Raw genomic sequence first — 16,110 nt, forward strand, 5'->3', positions numbered from 1 at the left:
ACGTAATTCATGAATAATAAGCTTGTTCATGCGTTGCATTTGGTTACAACAAAAAATAAAATTGACTCTGCTTATTAAGCCTTTTGTGAGTTGGGTCACGTTTGTTGCGACGTTTGTTGAAGAAACCGTGGAAGAGCAAACTGCAGGTCATCTGATCACTCGAGTTGAGAAACTAAAGATATACAGCATTTAAGTATTTTCAGTAAAACTACTTGTACAATTGTGGTTTGAACAGCTCTTTATTTGTCTCTTATACATTGAGTAGTATACATAAAAAATCACACAGAATAATATACATGAAAATCACATCCATGTGAATAATTCTTACTGTTCTTTCACTGTCCAGAAAAAATACTTTCCCAGAAAGTCAGGCCTTTTTTTTTTCGATGAGTTTCAACTGAAACAACTTCTAGGCAGAATCTCATGAGATGTCATTAACTGCTCAGTTGTTCCCCAGGGAATTTCAGCAGCCTTTGTTGGGCTGTTGTTGACTCTCTCTCTGTATGAAAAAGGAGATGCTTTTATACTTTCCTTACACTGATTCCTTATTCTTCATTAAAGGCAGGGTCTCCGATTTTTGAGAAATGCTTCAGAAAACTGAGTCGGGCCGAATAATAAACAAAAATCAAAGCAAAAATCAAAACAAACGTGTAGCCAATGAGCAGAAAGGGGTGGGGCTTGTCAATATGCGGCGGAGAGAGCATTCAGATCATGTTCATGTGTGACATCAGCAGAAAGCGGTTTTAACATTGACATGGAGGATAAAAACGAAGAAAGGCTTACGATAAGGCAAGAAGTAGGACCATTTGGGTTAGGGGCGTGTTTGTTTTGGTGATTTCAAATGTCAATTGGCTTTCAAAAATCGGAGACCCTGCCTTTAACATTAATACTGTAATACACGTATAAATAATACTGTTTTTTGGTTAATGGAAATGGAAATGTAGCCGATCAAACCGTTAGGTGGTAAATGCATTTTAACGATTTGCCGAAAGATCCCTTGTTTGTTTGTTGTTGTTTTATTTCTTAGAACTGAGATCACGATTAATGCTTAAGATTCTTTGACTTGTACGGTTGATTAAATTCTTACATTTCTGTAGCTACATTTACCAAGCGTGAACTGTGCTGTTTTACCTCAAAAGCGGTATTACATTGTTTTTGACCTCTGTGTGTACGAGCTACAAAGTGGGGAGAAAAACTATAGACGTCTCAAATGTTCATTTTTTTTTTTTTTTTTTTTTTTTTGGGAAGCAACAAGCGAGCTAGCTAGCAATGATGAGTGATGTATAATTTACTGTATAGTCAGGGTAACAGACTGTACAAGCTCATACATGGCTTTATGTTAATTGTTCTACAGAACATTTTTTTCTAAACAGGAGGCATTTAAAGGTACGAATCATGGCTTTGTTTACCGTTGTTTCTTTCGGCTGCCATTTTGAGTTGACATCGCCTGATCGATATCTGTGTTTCTGATTAGAAATTTCAAGTCGATGTGGTGTTTTCGATGGGTTTTCCCAGTCTAAGGCAGGAAATTCCAGTTTATTGGTTTTATTCAAATGCAGCATTAAGCTTATACTGAAATCACTGAAATCCTGAGGAAAATAACAGCTATTTCTACAAAACAGAAAGGCCTTTATTTGTGTCATATACTGTATATACATTGCAGTACAGTGTCTTTCTTCACATGTCCCAACTTTTGAGCTTGGGGCCAGAGCACAGGGTCAGTCATGATATGATGGAGCAGTGAGGGTTAAGGGCCTAACAGTGGCAGATTGACAGTGCTGGGGCTTGAATACTGATCCTCCAATCAACAACCCAGAAGCTTAACTGCTTGAGCCAAGAGTTCTTTGTGTCCTTAGTTTCTGATCTTCTCTGGAGACCAACTCACAACCCACTTGTGAGTGAAACTTGCATTGTTAATTCGGTCTTTGTTCACTGCATCACTGGCGAGTTTTGAGCAAGGTGCTAAATGCAGTCATGACTCATTACCACTTTCATGCATTTCAGACCCTTATTGTTATTTTTTCTGTAATTGGGACTTTTAAAATTCAGTTCACATGTGAAACATTTGCTCAGGGCAATTTTTTTTTCTTCTGTCCAGAAAATTTCCTCACAACTTTACCTCGATGAATCACCCTGTTGTTTCCTCATGTGCTCTGTTCTTGATCAGAGTAGTACCGAGAAATAAGCTGTAATCCAGAGATTGTTGTTTAATAACTTTGTGTAAAACCTGTCCTTCATCGGCTCTTGGGGAACTTGGAGCCTGTCCTATGGAACCCTAGGGGTGCCAATGGGATAGGGTGCCAACCTAATGAAGGGGACAATCACACACACACACACACACACACACACACACACACACACACACACACACACACACACACACACACACACACACACACTACAGGAAATTTAGAGATGCAAATCAGTCTACAACACATGTATTTGGACTGAGAGAGGAAACCCCTGAAGCATGAGAAGAACATGCAAATTCCACACACAAAGGATGGAAGCGGAAGGTTGAACCCCCAACCCTGGAGGTGCAACAGTGCTAACCACGTGCCAAACCACTACACCACCACCGTACTTTATCAAAAGCCCATGACACACTTTATTTATTTGTAAATGTGCACTCGATAAAATGATAAAAAATATACATTATACAAGTTGTATATCACCATCATGCTATCATTCCTGTGATGTCTAATAAGGTTGGAGGTCTTGAAACATCTCAACATGGAACATTTTGAAAGGTTCTTTGCTCTTTCTTTAATTCAGACAGCACGGTTTCATGAAATTTCAACCTGGAGATTGACATGATTCTGTTTCTGACTTTTCTGGATGCTTCTGAGGTTATATTTTTGTCAAGTCGTGGCCTAATGGTTAGAGAGTCTGACTCGTAATCCGAAGGTTATGGGTTCGAGTCTTGGGCCGGCCACGACTGAGGTGCCCTTAAGCAAGGCACCGAACCCCCCAACTGCTCCCCGGGCGCTGCAGCATAAATGGCTGCCCACTGCTCCAGGTGTGTGTTCACGGTGTGTGTTCACTGCTGTGTGTGTGCACTTTGGATGGGTCAATATGCAGAGAACGAATTCTTAGTATGGGTCACCGTACTTAGCCGTATGTCACGTCATTTTAGGGACGTTTTAAGGTTAACCTCGAATGTTTTTAAAACACTGTGTCTTTATTCTCGTTCAATGTGTACGGTGCTATAAATAACAGGCATTCTTTTGAAGGGTGCCAATAATTTAGGAATTGAAAATACGGTGAATACTACACTCAATATACCGTACACTGTGTTACGTAAATGGCCATCAAGTTTTCACAGGATGAACAAACCTGCTCCTGTTACTGTACATTTACAAATTGAAAAATATTCTGAATTGTCAAAGAATTAAATTGCAAAAAAACGGCAATTCTGAAAATCAGCCTGCTGCTTCCTCTTTGCCGACGGTCGTCGCTCTCGGTGCTCAGTGTAAAGAGGAGACATGCATGATGAACTATTGCACGTTCTACTTAAACACATCACATCCTTCCCTTTTTTTTTTTTTTTTACTTTCCACTTAGCCTGTCACACTTTGTCTTTGAACCAAGTGCCTGATTTATACCACAAATTGCTTCATGTCTTCAGCTCTGTTAAGGTGTCTCAGATTATCTTGTGCTCAGTTGAGACAGGAACGTTGTGCACGACTCGACACGGTCCCGCTGTCACGTTCACTATGCTGTCTGCATTCCCCTGTGGTGACTCATTGCATCAGTGTGAATGCCACGCGTGTTTTAGGGGGTTAATGCGGTTCTTGGCAACGTTGCAGCAGTGCGTTTCGGTGGAGTCCAGACGCTTTCCTGAAACCTGCATGACTTTTGTGTGACAAAGTGTAACGAGCATTAAGAATCTGGGTCACTCGTTGCAGTAAACAATACTGTACTGGTAAAACCTGTGGTTTAACGATACAAGCCGATGGCGCGCACACTGGGTTGTTCATAAAGGTTGCACATATCAGTACGTCTCACAGGTACGGCGTGCATACGTTGAATCACATAAAAGTAGCACATGAATTCGTTATTTGTTATTAATTAGTGATTAGAGTCTGAATAAATACTCATGGCTGTGTTTTAAATAACTGTTAGTAATCATCAGGATTGTAATTTTAGAATGTGCAGGCAGAGCTTTGGATGTACAACACATTCCTAAATGTTTATATTCTAGGCACAATAAGTTTCATTTTATTGAATAACGGCTAATCTTAATGTTTTCGTGCCTCTTCTGCCATGGCGGCTTCCCAGCGCTAGTGAAACTTTACTTATTATAGAACGACACATGCCCATGAAAGTTAAAGAAAAATGTTTGTTCCAGCAGCTAGAAACAGTCATTCTTCCACCAACTGCTCTTTGTCTTCCCGTCTTCAAGGTAAAACCAAAACAAAACAAATGGCTGTTTAAAGAAAAGGCACAAACCCTCCAACTAGAAGACGCTCTTGTGTCAGAAGATGTAACGTCACTTCTGTATCTCTTACTGTTCCAAGTTTCTGACACATCTAATAGAGGAATAAATAAAATAAAAACATGATTTTGTTGCTTAAAATGAACTTAAAATAAACAAGTTCCTAATGACTAGACTGAATGACGTAGAGCGACGTAGGAAATCCGATTATATTACCGTTCATCATTTCAGTGTGATGATGACATTTTGTATTTGCCCACAAAATCCCAGGTGGCATCTAATAGCACAAAAGATTGCACATTTGGAAGATGCCCTTATCCAGAGCCACTGCCACTAATCACATTTATACAGTGGGATAGTTGAAGGTTAGGGGCTTTGCTCAGAGACCCAGCAGTGGCAGATTGGTGGTTATGGGATTTGAACAGCATCTTAACTACTGAGTTAAACCACTAGCTCAAATTCAATTCAATTCAATTCAAGTTTATTTGTATAGCGCTTTTTACAATAGACATTGTCTCAAAGCAGCTTTACAGAACATAAACATAGAGCAGAAGGTAGACATAATTAATGATAAAGGAAATAACGAATAATAAAAGAAATAAGAATTAACAGAATAAAAATTCTAGATTATTATTAGATGTATATAGTTCACAGTGTGTATGTATTTATTCCCCTATGAGCAAGTCTGAGATGACTCAGGCAGCAGTGGCAAGGAAAAACTCCCTTAAATTGGTAAGGAAGAAACCTTGAGAGGAACCGGACTCAAGGGGAACCCATCCTCATATGGGTGACACTGGGGGTGTGATTGTAATATACAGTCAGTTAAATGTTGTATTGGTGTGAGGTTCAAGGACTTCTGATCTCCTGAGTACCACAGAGTCTAACTGGAGATGTCTCAGGATTCTTAGAGTTGGCCTCGGCTCAGTGGACGTCCAAAGGCTTCGTCCCACAGAGGACGTTGGGAGCTGGTACAGTGTCTGGATGCCTCGGGATGGATACAAAGAGAGAAGCAGTGGAAAGGGATTAACATATCTGCTGTTCATAAAAATGTGCTGGTCTGATATACTGGTGCATGATATTATGGGATGTATTATGTGTACGCCTGACTGAAGAGATGAGTTTTTAATCTACATTTAAACTGGGAAAGTGTGTCTGCGCCCCGAACACTATCAGGAAGACTATTCCAAAGTTTGGGAGCTAAATAAGAAAATGCTCTACCACCTTTAGTAGACTTTATTTAGTAGAGAAATTTCATTCATTCATTCATTCATTCATTTTCTACCGCTTATCCAAACTTCTTGAGTCACGGGGAGCCTGAATAGGGCATCAAGACAGGATACACCCTGGACAGAGTGCCAACCCATCACAGGGCACACACATGTTCTCATTCACTCACACACTCACACACTACGAACAATTTTCCAGAGATGCCAATCAACTTACCATGCATGTCTTTGGACCGGGGAGGAAACTGGAGTACCCAGAGGAAACCCCCGAGGCACAGGGAGAACATGCAAACTCCACACTCACAAGGCGGAGGCGCGAATCGAACCCCCAACCCTGGAGGTGTGAGGCGAACGTGCTAACCACTAAGCCACTGTGCCCCACCCCCCGCTCAAATTTCTGTATTGAAATTTGTATTTTATGCAGATTGTGCATTTCGTACATTCCCCAGGACACGACTGCATTCACATAGCCACAACTACAGACACACACACACACACACACACACACACAAAAAAAACACACACACACAGGTGCTTGAGATGTTTACTGTAGCAAGAGCAGGATAAACATGCTTAATATGTCTCAGCTGTAAGGTTGGCCCACGTGCATCTCTCGAACTGATTGAAGCCCCATTTCTAATTACAGCTTAATGCCGGTCTGTTTTAGGAACATTTTTGAACACACCCTAATTTACCCAAATTAGGTTATACACAATATGTGTATATAAAGGTCAGGAATTCACAGTTTAGTCACACAACCGATCGAGATCGTACACGGCTATGGCTACAGAACGTAACTCTTGTAGCTGAAATGATCTGCAAATAGAGTGTTTAATAATACTTGGTTCTTCTTCTTCCTCTTCTTCTTTTTTGGCGTTACACAAACCCACTTTCCCTCTCTTCTAGCCAAGTCGGTGACGTCCGCTAGAACATTGAGAGCAGCTCTCATTCTGTTTTTTCTCTTCCTCCCACACTGCGTAGGGGCAAGGAAGTGCTCTCAATCCCACTGAAAACCGCTCCACAAAGCCAGCTCTGTTGGTGCAGGGGTGTCTCTATGATACGCCTCAACTCACTGCAGATACAGTTTTGGACTTACAGCTCTCCGATGAGGAAAAACCTCTCTCTCTCTTTCCACATCTGATCTCCACATGACCAGTTTTGCCTCTCGTTCCAGTTGAAAGAATTCGGCGCAAACGGACGTCTTAATAGAGGCACATCTGTGTACACTAAATAAACGTGTGTGTGTGTGTGTGTGTGTGTGTGTGTGTGTGTGTGTGTGTGTGTGTGCGCGTGTGTGTGCGTGTGTGTGCGCGTGTGTGTGCGTGTGTGTGCGTGCGTGCGTGTGTGTGCGTGCGTGTGTGTGCGTGCGTGTGTGTGCGTGCGTGTGCGTGCGTGCGTGTGCGTGCGTGCGTGTGCGTGCGTGTGTGTGCGTGCGTGTGTGTGCGTGTGTGTGCGTGTGTGTGCGTGTGTGTGTGTGTGCAGACTCAGAAATAATATAGAAGAGGTGTTTTAAGGGGTGTTTATAGAATCGATGTAAGAATACAGGTTTATATCGATGTGCAGGTTTGACTTTGTCTCAGATTGCATAAAGCTGTTTTTTTCCTTGGTGAAAAAAAAAAACCTGCTACGGCGTAGTCATTATTTTCCCACAGTGTCTATTCACGTCAAGGCTTGACGATAGACGTAACAGGGTCTTGAACGGCTTCTGTAAAATTGCTCAACAGAGATAGTCGATTTCAATTCGGCTTCTGGACGGATTCTGGCTGTGTCTCAAATGGGCTATTTTAGACAATTACTGAGTGTCATCACATTACTGTCATTCACAGTGTGAGAAACCAAACGGACTATTTGCAAAACAAATGACATGTACATGAGTGGATGCTTCACAAGAACCTGTCCCATCATGCACCACAAAAGGAGTGGGATGATGCTTCCAGTAGATAAGGGGACATGAGAGAAAAATAACATGGTTACTACTAAGAGCGGCGTACCTCTGGTGCCGTCTTTGGTTGAAATATATATACATTCAAATACACAGCTTTGCGATTTCAAAAGAACAGTGCCCTACATAATTATTGGCACCCTTCATGAAAATATGGTTCATCCTACAGTGTGTCCCAAAAGTCTCAATTCGCAGGGAAATTAACACCAATATTCACCAAAACATTTTCATACCTACTTTTTATTATGTATTTTTCAGACAGATTTCAAGAAGAAGATTGTATTGAAATCATTTTCATGACTAGATGAAGAAGTCGTCGCAAACCAGACTCGGAGCGAACGTTTAAAGAAATGGCAGCTATACAGATTATGATTTTTGTGTAAAGCTAATATTTGCTAGAAGCTGTTAATTTCCTTTGTGTATGTAGACTTTTAGGACACTCTGTAGTCCCAAATGACTACAACACACAATACCCAGTGTTGTAATGATGCTTCGCACCGCGTATATACGAGCGTCTCGGGAAGGGCTTCTTTCATGCTATGCTCTTTTAGCTTGTTGTTAGGAAAGTGGCATTTAACAGTGGATTTTAAAACTTGACAACCAGACAATTCTAACCACCCTCCTTAGTGTGTGTGTGTGTGTGTGTGTGTGTGTGTGTGTGTGTGTGTGTGTGTGTGAAGACAAGGGAAACTTTACAGCCGGCATCAGGTTAGATCGGTCAGGTAGGAAGAGGAGAATTAATATGTGTAGGGAGAGAGAGAGAGAGAGAGAGAGAGAGAGAGAAACCCAGATTATCAGGATTAAAAATTAGAATTCCAAATACTTCAGAGCTATCGACAAAGCATCCCCTTTCTCTGCAATGACTGGGCACAGCGTGAAAGCCTTATTAGCGTATGTATAAGGGGCGCCTCCTGCCTGGAAGCCGTGATTGGCTGGCTCACATCCTGTTTGCACCACCAGGCCTTTAGCACATTGAGTCGCACAGCTGGGCTCAGCACATTTAAATGCGTAACCCCCCCTGGAGTTTCCCATGCACCCCTGCTGGCCTTTCTCAGTGACATCACTGGTTCAAGTGCATCTCTTTACTTTCCTGCTGCTCAGTTAATGATGTGCATGTGAAAGAAGCTCTTAACCCATCTCTAAACTGTTTTTGTTTAGTCTCAAATTAGGTTTTCTTTCTAAATTACGAGGTGAAATGGCCTGAATTGTAGACTTTCCTTTGTTTAGACACAATTTGACACATAACAATGACTATGTATTTTAGATTCTTATATTCTACCAGAAATTTACGAGAAGCTATAAAACTATGCTTTACTCACGTTACTGTGATTTAAATTGGGTTAGTGTTATTCCAATAGTGATCATGACCACAATTGGTGTTGTATGTAAAAAAAAAGGTTTATATCTACAACCCTAAATGTATTTTCAATGAATGAATAAATACTATCAAACACTACATGACATGACATGACATGACATTTTGTAATTTTCTAGGTCAACTACAAAAGCTACATAAACGTCATACCAGCTGCTTCACCATTGGCTCATCACTTCCTGTCACTCTCTTACATCACTAACTACCTCATAACATATTCTGCTGAGCTCAGGAGAAACCGTAAGCACACTTTGCTGTTGGAATACTGCAGTGTAAAAGCAATCAAGCATTCTACCTTCATTCCACAGATGTTGGTCATGACTAGGTCAATGAACGTTAATGGTTTAAATATTTCTGGTATTTATTTTGATCCATTCGAATGCGAATTAATCCTGTGACACACTGTGGTTGAACTTTGAACCCTTTCTTTAATATTAAGTGAATAATAATAAAACACTTTCTAGAGTCTATTGACTATTATTTATTGGCATAAATAAGAGATCAGAAAGGTCTGTCCACTGATAAAAGTGCTTGTGAAAGAAAATGCCTATGAGGGAATATGTACAAAACAACTAATACAGTAAAAAAATAAACACACACAAAAAATAGCCGCCAAATCTTGCAGAGCAGTGGGCTGCTGCGTACGGACACGCCGCCATCTTGTATTTATACATAAATTGCAGAAATCGTATTGTGACCACTCACCACTTTATAAATTAGGCTAGTTTAATAAGTTATTAATTCTATAGTTTAATGTTATTATTCTTTATTATTGCTGTAGCAAGATTCAAATGTATTTCTAAGCTTCGCATCAATGAGGAACAACATGGAGCATTTACAGTATGCTATAATGTAAGTGTACATTATTCTAAATTCGTCCCTATCATGCCTCACCTGTGATACGCTGCATCTGTCTTTTTAACAAACTAAAAAACCAGAAAAAGTAAGCAAAGTTAAGACCAACATAATTCTCGTCTTTCTCCAGTTAGCTACTAAACAAAACCCAAAGTACAAGACTTTTTAATAAGATCGCCGAGTCACGTGAATTGTGGTTGTTCTGTGATATTGTTGCACTTATGGTGACCATGTATACCTCGTGAAAAGCAGTAGGCGTGTCATATGCAAATTTCACACCTATATAATATTTGGATACAATTGCCAAAGTTAGAGGGACTAAAAGACACATCAAAGTTTTGTCCCTGTGTAATAAGAAGTCTACGTTTTTTTTGTTTTAATATTTTTGTTGATTTTTTCCAATTTTTCACAATATAATCACATTGAACAAACCCCCAACCTTCACCAACAAATCCCTAGATTTCATGCTGTCCATTAATTCAGATAGGAATTACAGGTCTTTATATGCAAAAATAAATAACAAAATAATAATAATAATAATAATAATAATAATAATCAAAAAGAAATAAAGATAAAAGATAAGAGATATGAATAAAAATTTTAAATAATAATAAGCCTAATCAATAATAGGCCATTATTTAAAATGGTCAATATATTCAATGAAAGAGCGTCACATCTATATGTTTTTAAATGAGTTCAGAGTCTGCTAGCTGCTTTGCTAATTTAGAGTAAATAATAGCTAAACATGATCATTGGCAATCTTTTTAGAAACACTTTTGGTAGCACTTTTCAGCTAGATTAATTTTGTAAAAATATACTAAATAAGCAAATTGGATTTGTTAATTTACATTTACAGCATTTAGCAGACGCCCTTATCCAGAGCGACTTACATTTTATCTCATTTTTATACAACTGAGCAATTGAGGGTTAAGGGCCTTGCTCAGGGGCCCGGCAGCGGCAGCTTGGTGGACGCAGGAATCGGACTCATTACTTTCCGAATGGTAGCTCAACACCTTAAACACTAGGCTACCACATCCCGTTAATCCGTTTTAGTATCTTGGGTATATTTGGAAAAATGTATTTATTACAACATGTAGTAGGTAGTGTTAAAGAAAAGTAGGGATTTAAAACTTATTAAAGCTTTGTACTTCTTCATACACATTTCTCAAACTCATTCCAGTCCTTTCAAGCCTGTTTATTTCCCAGGAGCACAGTGTACTGCTACCACCAGAGAACGCCTTCTTCTTTAGAGCACTTTGTCAAATTATTGGTTAGGAAACAGCTCTTAAGATCTTGTTGGACTGAAGTTCTGCAAGGTAATAAATGGAGTTTTCATGTGGGACCATTATGGCTGATGTGTTGAAATGTCTGATCTAATAAATCCAAGGAACAGTCAGTACAGCAAGAACCATAAGCGTAATGGGTGAGAAGAGTGTTTTTTATGAACCGAACAGATTAAAAGTAGTAGAAAAGGTGAATGAAGGTTTAGAAACCTAAGCTGGGAAATCAGTGGAGGTGTGTTGACTGGAACATTGATTAATGGGCAGAGTCACGTCAAGTCAAGTTTAGACAAGTCAATACTTTCTCCCATTGTGTCAGCATCTGTTTTTAGTGCTTTGTTCATGCAAGAGTAGGCTTCTAATTGTTTGAACGGACAGAGACACCTATTAAGGAACGGATCTGAAGATGGGGTTTCAAATGTAGATTTGTTCCTTCATTGTTACAATCTGACAAAATCTGAGCAGTTAGTAATAATGTGTGGTCTGGGGGATGTGGTAGCTTAGTGGTTAAAGGTGCCCTTCCACACAAAACCGTTTTTACTTGTATTTTTTGATGTGTGTTAGGTCCATATGTGTTTGTGTTGTGTCGGGAATGTGAAAATGAACTGCTACCTCCCCAGTCAGTTCTAGCCACTTAAAAGAAATAAGCGGAGAAATCAGGTCAGTTAGAAAAGCTGCTCAGTGTGACGTAGAAATGATCGAGCTCATTACTATTCATGAGCTCTCCCACTTGAGACCGTGCCCCCAGAATTCGTGTAGCTCAGTGAGTTTCCTATACAGCAAGGATAGCTGAACGTCAATATACCTGAAGAAGCCATTCTGACGCAATTCCAGGTGATTGTAAACAAAGTTCCTCTAGCCTAGGCTACTTATTGTGCTGTTTGAATGAATAGTCACGCTCTCATATCCTAGCGGTTAGCCAATCGGAGCCAAGCAGCATAGCTCATTGAGTATTAATGAGAACTGGCACAAATTGAGCTGAGTCTTCCTGCAGGCTTTCTATACCACACTAGAATGGCTTGAAACAAGGTAACCAAGGCATTCTTTCCACAAAAAAAAATGTTAGAGTCCATGGTAAATGTCAGACATTACCACAAAAGTAATGAAATACGTGTGGCAGGGCATCTTTAAGGTGTTGAACTACGATCTGCTGGACTCCTTAATTGCTCAGTTATATATAATGAGCTGTATTGTAAGTCGCTCTTTAAACGTTATTGACTCAATTATGTTTCCTTTTCATGTACATTTATTTGCCTCTAACAGAGCAAAGCAGGCTATACCTATGCTTAGGTTACTGTGTATTTGTTACTAAGGCTTAGATTGCTTAAGAAATTGGTTACAAACTTCCAGTAATTTATACACATCCATATTACATCTTTATTGCCGAAGTCTCAAGCTAATAGCAAATATAGATGAACCCTAAGACCATTGAGACTCTAAAAAAAAAAAAAAACCCATACTAAAAGAACAAATGTAAAACCTAGTAAGTGGTGCTTGTTCTTTAAGGCTGCTATGTTGATGGTGAACTTGTGCACATTTAGGTGTGGGTGTGTCATATGCAGATTACATTATGCCCCGCTCATTATGACATCTCAATAAATGTTGTTCTTAAAATATTGAGCTACCACATGTATAAACGAATGAATCTAAGCCACAGACTTAATAAACATGTCTAGTTTTTATGCCACTTTGAATCTGAATTAAATTTTCCAAATGCAACAAATGTTCGAGAGACTAAAAGCTGTAAAACATGTTCAGAGTATAAGTTATGTGGTAGATAGTCTTTTTTTTTGTGGTATTTGGCAGAACCCTCTTATCCAGAGAGACTTATAGAAGTGACAGGAAATTTATCTCATTTATACAACTGAGCAGTTAAGGGTAAAGTACCTTCACTCACAGGCCCAGCAGTGGCAGCTTGGCAGTGCTATCAGTAGTCCAAAGTGTTTACCACTGAGCTACAAATCGCTTTGTTGACACACAGGTCACTAGGGGGTGTCCGTCATTTTGTGGGTCAATCAATAGATAGATTTTCAGTCCGACGTTAGTAGTTTACTGTTTTGTCGTTGAACATTCGTGATGCCCAAAGTTTTGGGTATATTGGGTAGATATTCAGTAGATCAGCATTATAATGGACTGATGATAAACATAAATAAACAAAATTCCAAGCTATAATACACACAATTTAACATATATACACTGAACTGTTACAAAGTGAGCTAAACCATTATAGGAATATTCAGAATTTCTACAACATGGAGAAAATCTTTAGAAGCCACAACAACATGATTGATTCTTTCTTTAAACAAGGTAGTAGATGGAGTCCTGAACATTTCAGGACTCTACTGGACAAATACTAAAAGAGCAAATTTTCCAAGCAAAATGGGAACGTCCCTGAAGTAGCTATTGTTCTGTAATGTCATCTCACTGATGGTGGCTGATTGTGTCGTGAAAGTTTTGGGTGTGTCTTATGCAGATATTACTTTCTTTCTTTCTTACGTCCTTTCTTTTAAACTTTTCATTTCTGTGATTAGCATCAGCACTGAGTCGAGATGAGCAAAAGTAAAAATTTGTCTGACTTCTTCTGTAATTTCCCCACAACCTTTTAACGTTAAGTCATAGGCTACTCTGTAAGGAGCTCAAACCACAAGTTTTTCTACAGACCGAACGTTGAACCATTGTTCACTACTGAATAAAAAGACCACAGATGGTAAATAAGCTTGTCGTCATTAGAAATTGTCTAAACTGATTAACTCAAGACAATTTAGTGTTAGTGTTTGGGCACAATGATTTTAGATATTTCACAGCTGTTTCCATATGTTTGACATCATGCCCCATTTTTACAAGAAACCATTAAATGTGCCCTTCACCACCCCTTCTGTTGCTCTCTGGCCATCCTTAAAAATATTCTTGTTTGCTGTAACCCGACCGACCCTGTCAATTTAGGACAGACTCAATTTTTATTTATTTTTTTTGCTTTAAGACCAACCGACTTGTAAGTTTGCGTTAAGACCGACCTTTTTTTTTTACTCTTTAAACAACTAATACAAAAGCAATAAAATAATATTAACGGGTCCGGGCGCCATAATACATCTAAATAATTAATCAAAACAGCTCAACACCGCTTTAACTTGGCATGAAGTTCTGGAAAAACTGTGCCCAGCATCAAAATAAGGTTTGCAATGATGCGCCCGAAGGCACGGGTTGAAGACCCAGTCAGTGACATCACAATATGCTAATTTGTTTAAAGTCATACCTACGTAATCACCATCACCAAAATTATACTTTTTTTTTTTACATTCAAACTTGAAAAAAAAAATATAGACCTACCTACTGACCCTTTTTGTTTTTACTGTTACTGCAAACCAAATTATTTTTAAGGATGACCTCATTGTCTTCTCTGTCGTCTGGGGAGTTCATAGTCGTCAGCTGCCATTGTGTTGTGCACTACAGCCTTGGCCTCCACTCAGCCTTGATGCTGCATTTTTCTGTTTATCAGCAACTTTCAAACAATATAGCTTGGATCTACTTAGTTTCGATAACTACTACATGAGGGCCAATCTTGTTTATGAAGCTTGTACAAGTCGTAAAGCTTAATCTGCGCAGACCAACATGCTTCCAAGGCTGGAACAAAAAAAAAAATCTTGCCGTAGAGATGACCTATTACAGACATTTAATCTTAACCACTTTTAAGACTATGCAACTATCTAAGAAACAATCAGATCAACTAAGCTACAATCAGTGCATTAAAGCATGACACATTTATAAAAGATAACAAAAAAAACCCTCCTTAACAGCTCAAAAGCCATAACTGTAATCTGTCTATGTAGCTTGTGTGAGTCGTAGCGCCTCATCTAACAGGACAATAATCTTATAGCTTGCTGTACATTTTAGCTAAAATGCTTCTGAGCATTTAAAAATTGCTGCTTTCAAAGCTTTTAAGACTACAAACAGCATGAAGGATTGAGCTGCAAAAGAAAATAGATCTGTCATTAAACCAGATAAGAGATGGGGTCCTGACATTACAGGACCCTACTGGACAAATACTAAAAGAGCAAATTTTCCTGTTTGCATGATGGTCTCGGTGAATTAGGGTTTGTTCTGTAATGTTACCTCACTTATGGTGAGCGAGCACAGGCGTGGTTCGTAGGTTGTGGGCGTGTCTTAATTAATCCTTGTCAAATCATATCTTTGTTGTATTTCCTGTGTGTCCTTGTAATTTTTTTCTGAAGCATCTTTACCTTAAGGAAGTCGAATAGAGCTGTCCTGGTAGCTTTTTATGTAAAATCTAATCAAGTATAAACTTTATTAAACTAACAGGTTCACGCTTGAAACCTAATCACAAATACTAACAGGAACAGCTCAAACAGAACAGTGTTTTTATGAATGACTATCATTTTTTTGTTAATTAAATGACATTCTTACCGTAGGCTCTTCAAAATCTATTCGCAGAATTTGGATAGCTTTTAAATATCCATCATTAGGCTCAATTTGGGGCTTAAAAAATACAACTGGACAATAAAAATCTTTCAAACTCATTATGTAAATGCTAGTTATCCTGCAACTTTGCTATGTTGACGGTGACTATGTGAGTTACGTTGTTAAACTAAGCAATATATTAGTTTTCCTTTTTTATTTTATTTTTAAAAGATTATGGTGCAATTTGGGCCAAACGTGTGGCATAGTTTTGTTTTTTCTTTTTAAAAGATTGATACTGTATACAAAGGACAATAAAGGACATCCATGTTAAATGCAGTTTGAAACACAAATGCCCGTGGCATTGTTTTTATAATTAACCTTGTCTGCGACCTCGGCCATTTGTGTCCGTTGGTAATACAGGGGATTATTTGCATTGCTAAAGATGTATTGTTCAGTGGTGGCCCATTCACGCTGATGGATGGGGTGTAAACATGCTAGAAAAAAATATGGTAATCAAAATGTAATAAAATTCTCCAAACGGACCTGTTTTGTATCAGTAAAATTAAAAATTAATAAAA

The 16,110-nt window shown here is 38.9% G+C and overlaps 1 protein-coding gene and 2 non-coding genes across 5 annotated transcripts in view; 1 reads left to right on the plus strand and 2 right to left on the minus strand.

Annotated features, from left to right (window-relative positions):
• dennd5a (DENN/MADD domain containing 5A) overlaps positions 1–16,110 on the plus strand; it is a 47,995-nt gene that overhangs the window by 2,878 nt on the left and 29,007 nt on the right. The window contains exon 2 of one of the 3 annotated variants that reach the window (XM_027153227.2): positions 9,101–9,221. The exons of the other annotated variants lie outside the window; for them this stretch is intronic. The gene's annotated coding sequence lies outside the window, so the exon portion shown is untranslated. The remainder of the gene's footprint in view (positions 1–9,100; positions 9,222–16,110) is intronic. 3 annotated transcript variants of the gene reach the window in all.
• LOC113646785 lies at positions 13,431–13,487 on the minus strand. Its single transcript, XR_003441527.1, has one exon. It is a non-coding gene; the product is annotated as a U7 small nuclear RNA (small nuclear RNA).
• Positions 15,122–15,177, minus strand: LOC113646788. The gene has a single exon (XR_003441530.1). It is a non-coding gene; the product is annotated as a U7 small nuclear RNA (small nuclear RNA).

The sequence above is a fragment of the Tachysurus fulvidraco genome, chromosome 2, assembly GCF_022655615.1.
Source record: "Tachysurus fulvidraco isolate hzauxx_2018 chromosome 2, HZAU_PFXX_2.0, whole genome shotgun sequence".
Classification (NCBI taxonomy): Eukaryota; Metazoa; Chordata; class Actinopteri; order Siluriformes; family Bagridae; genus Tachysurus; species Tachysurus fulvidraco.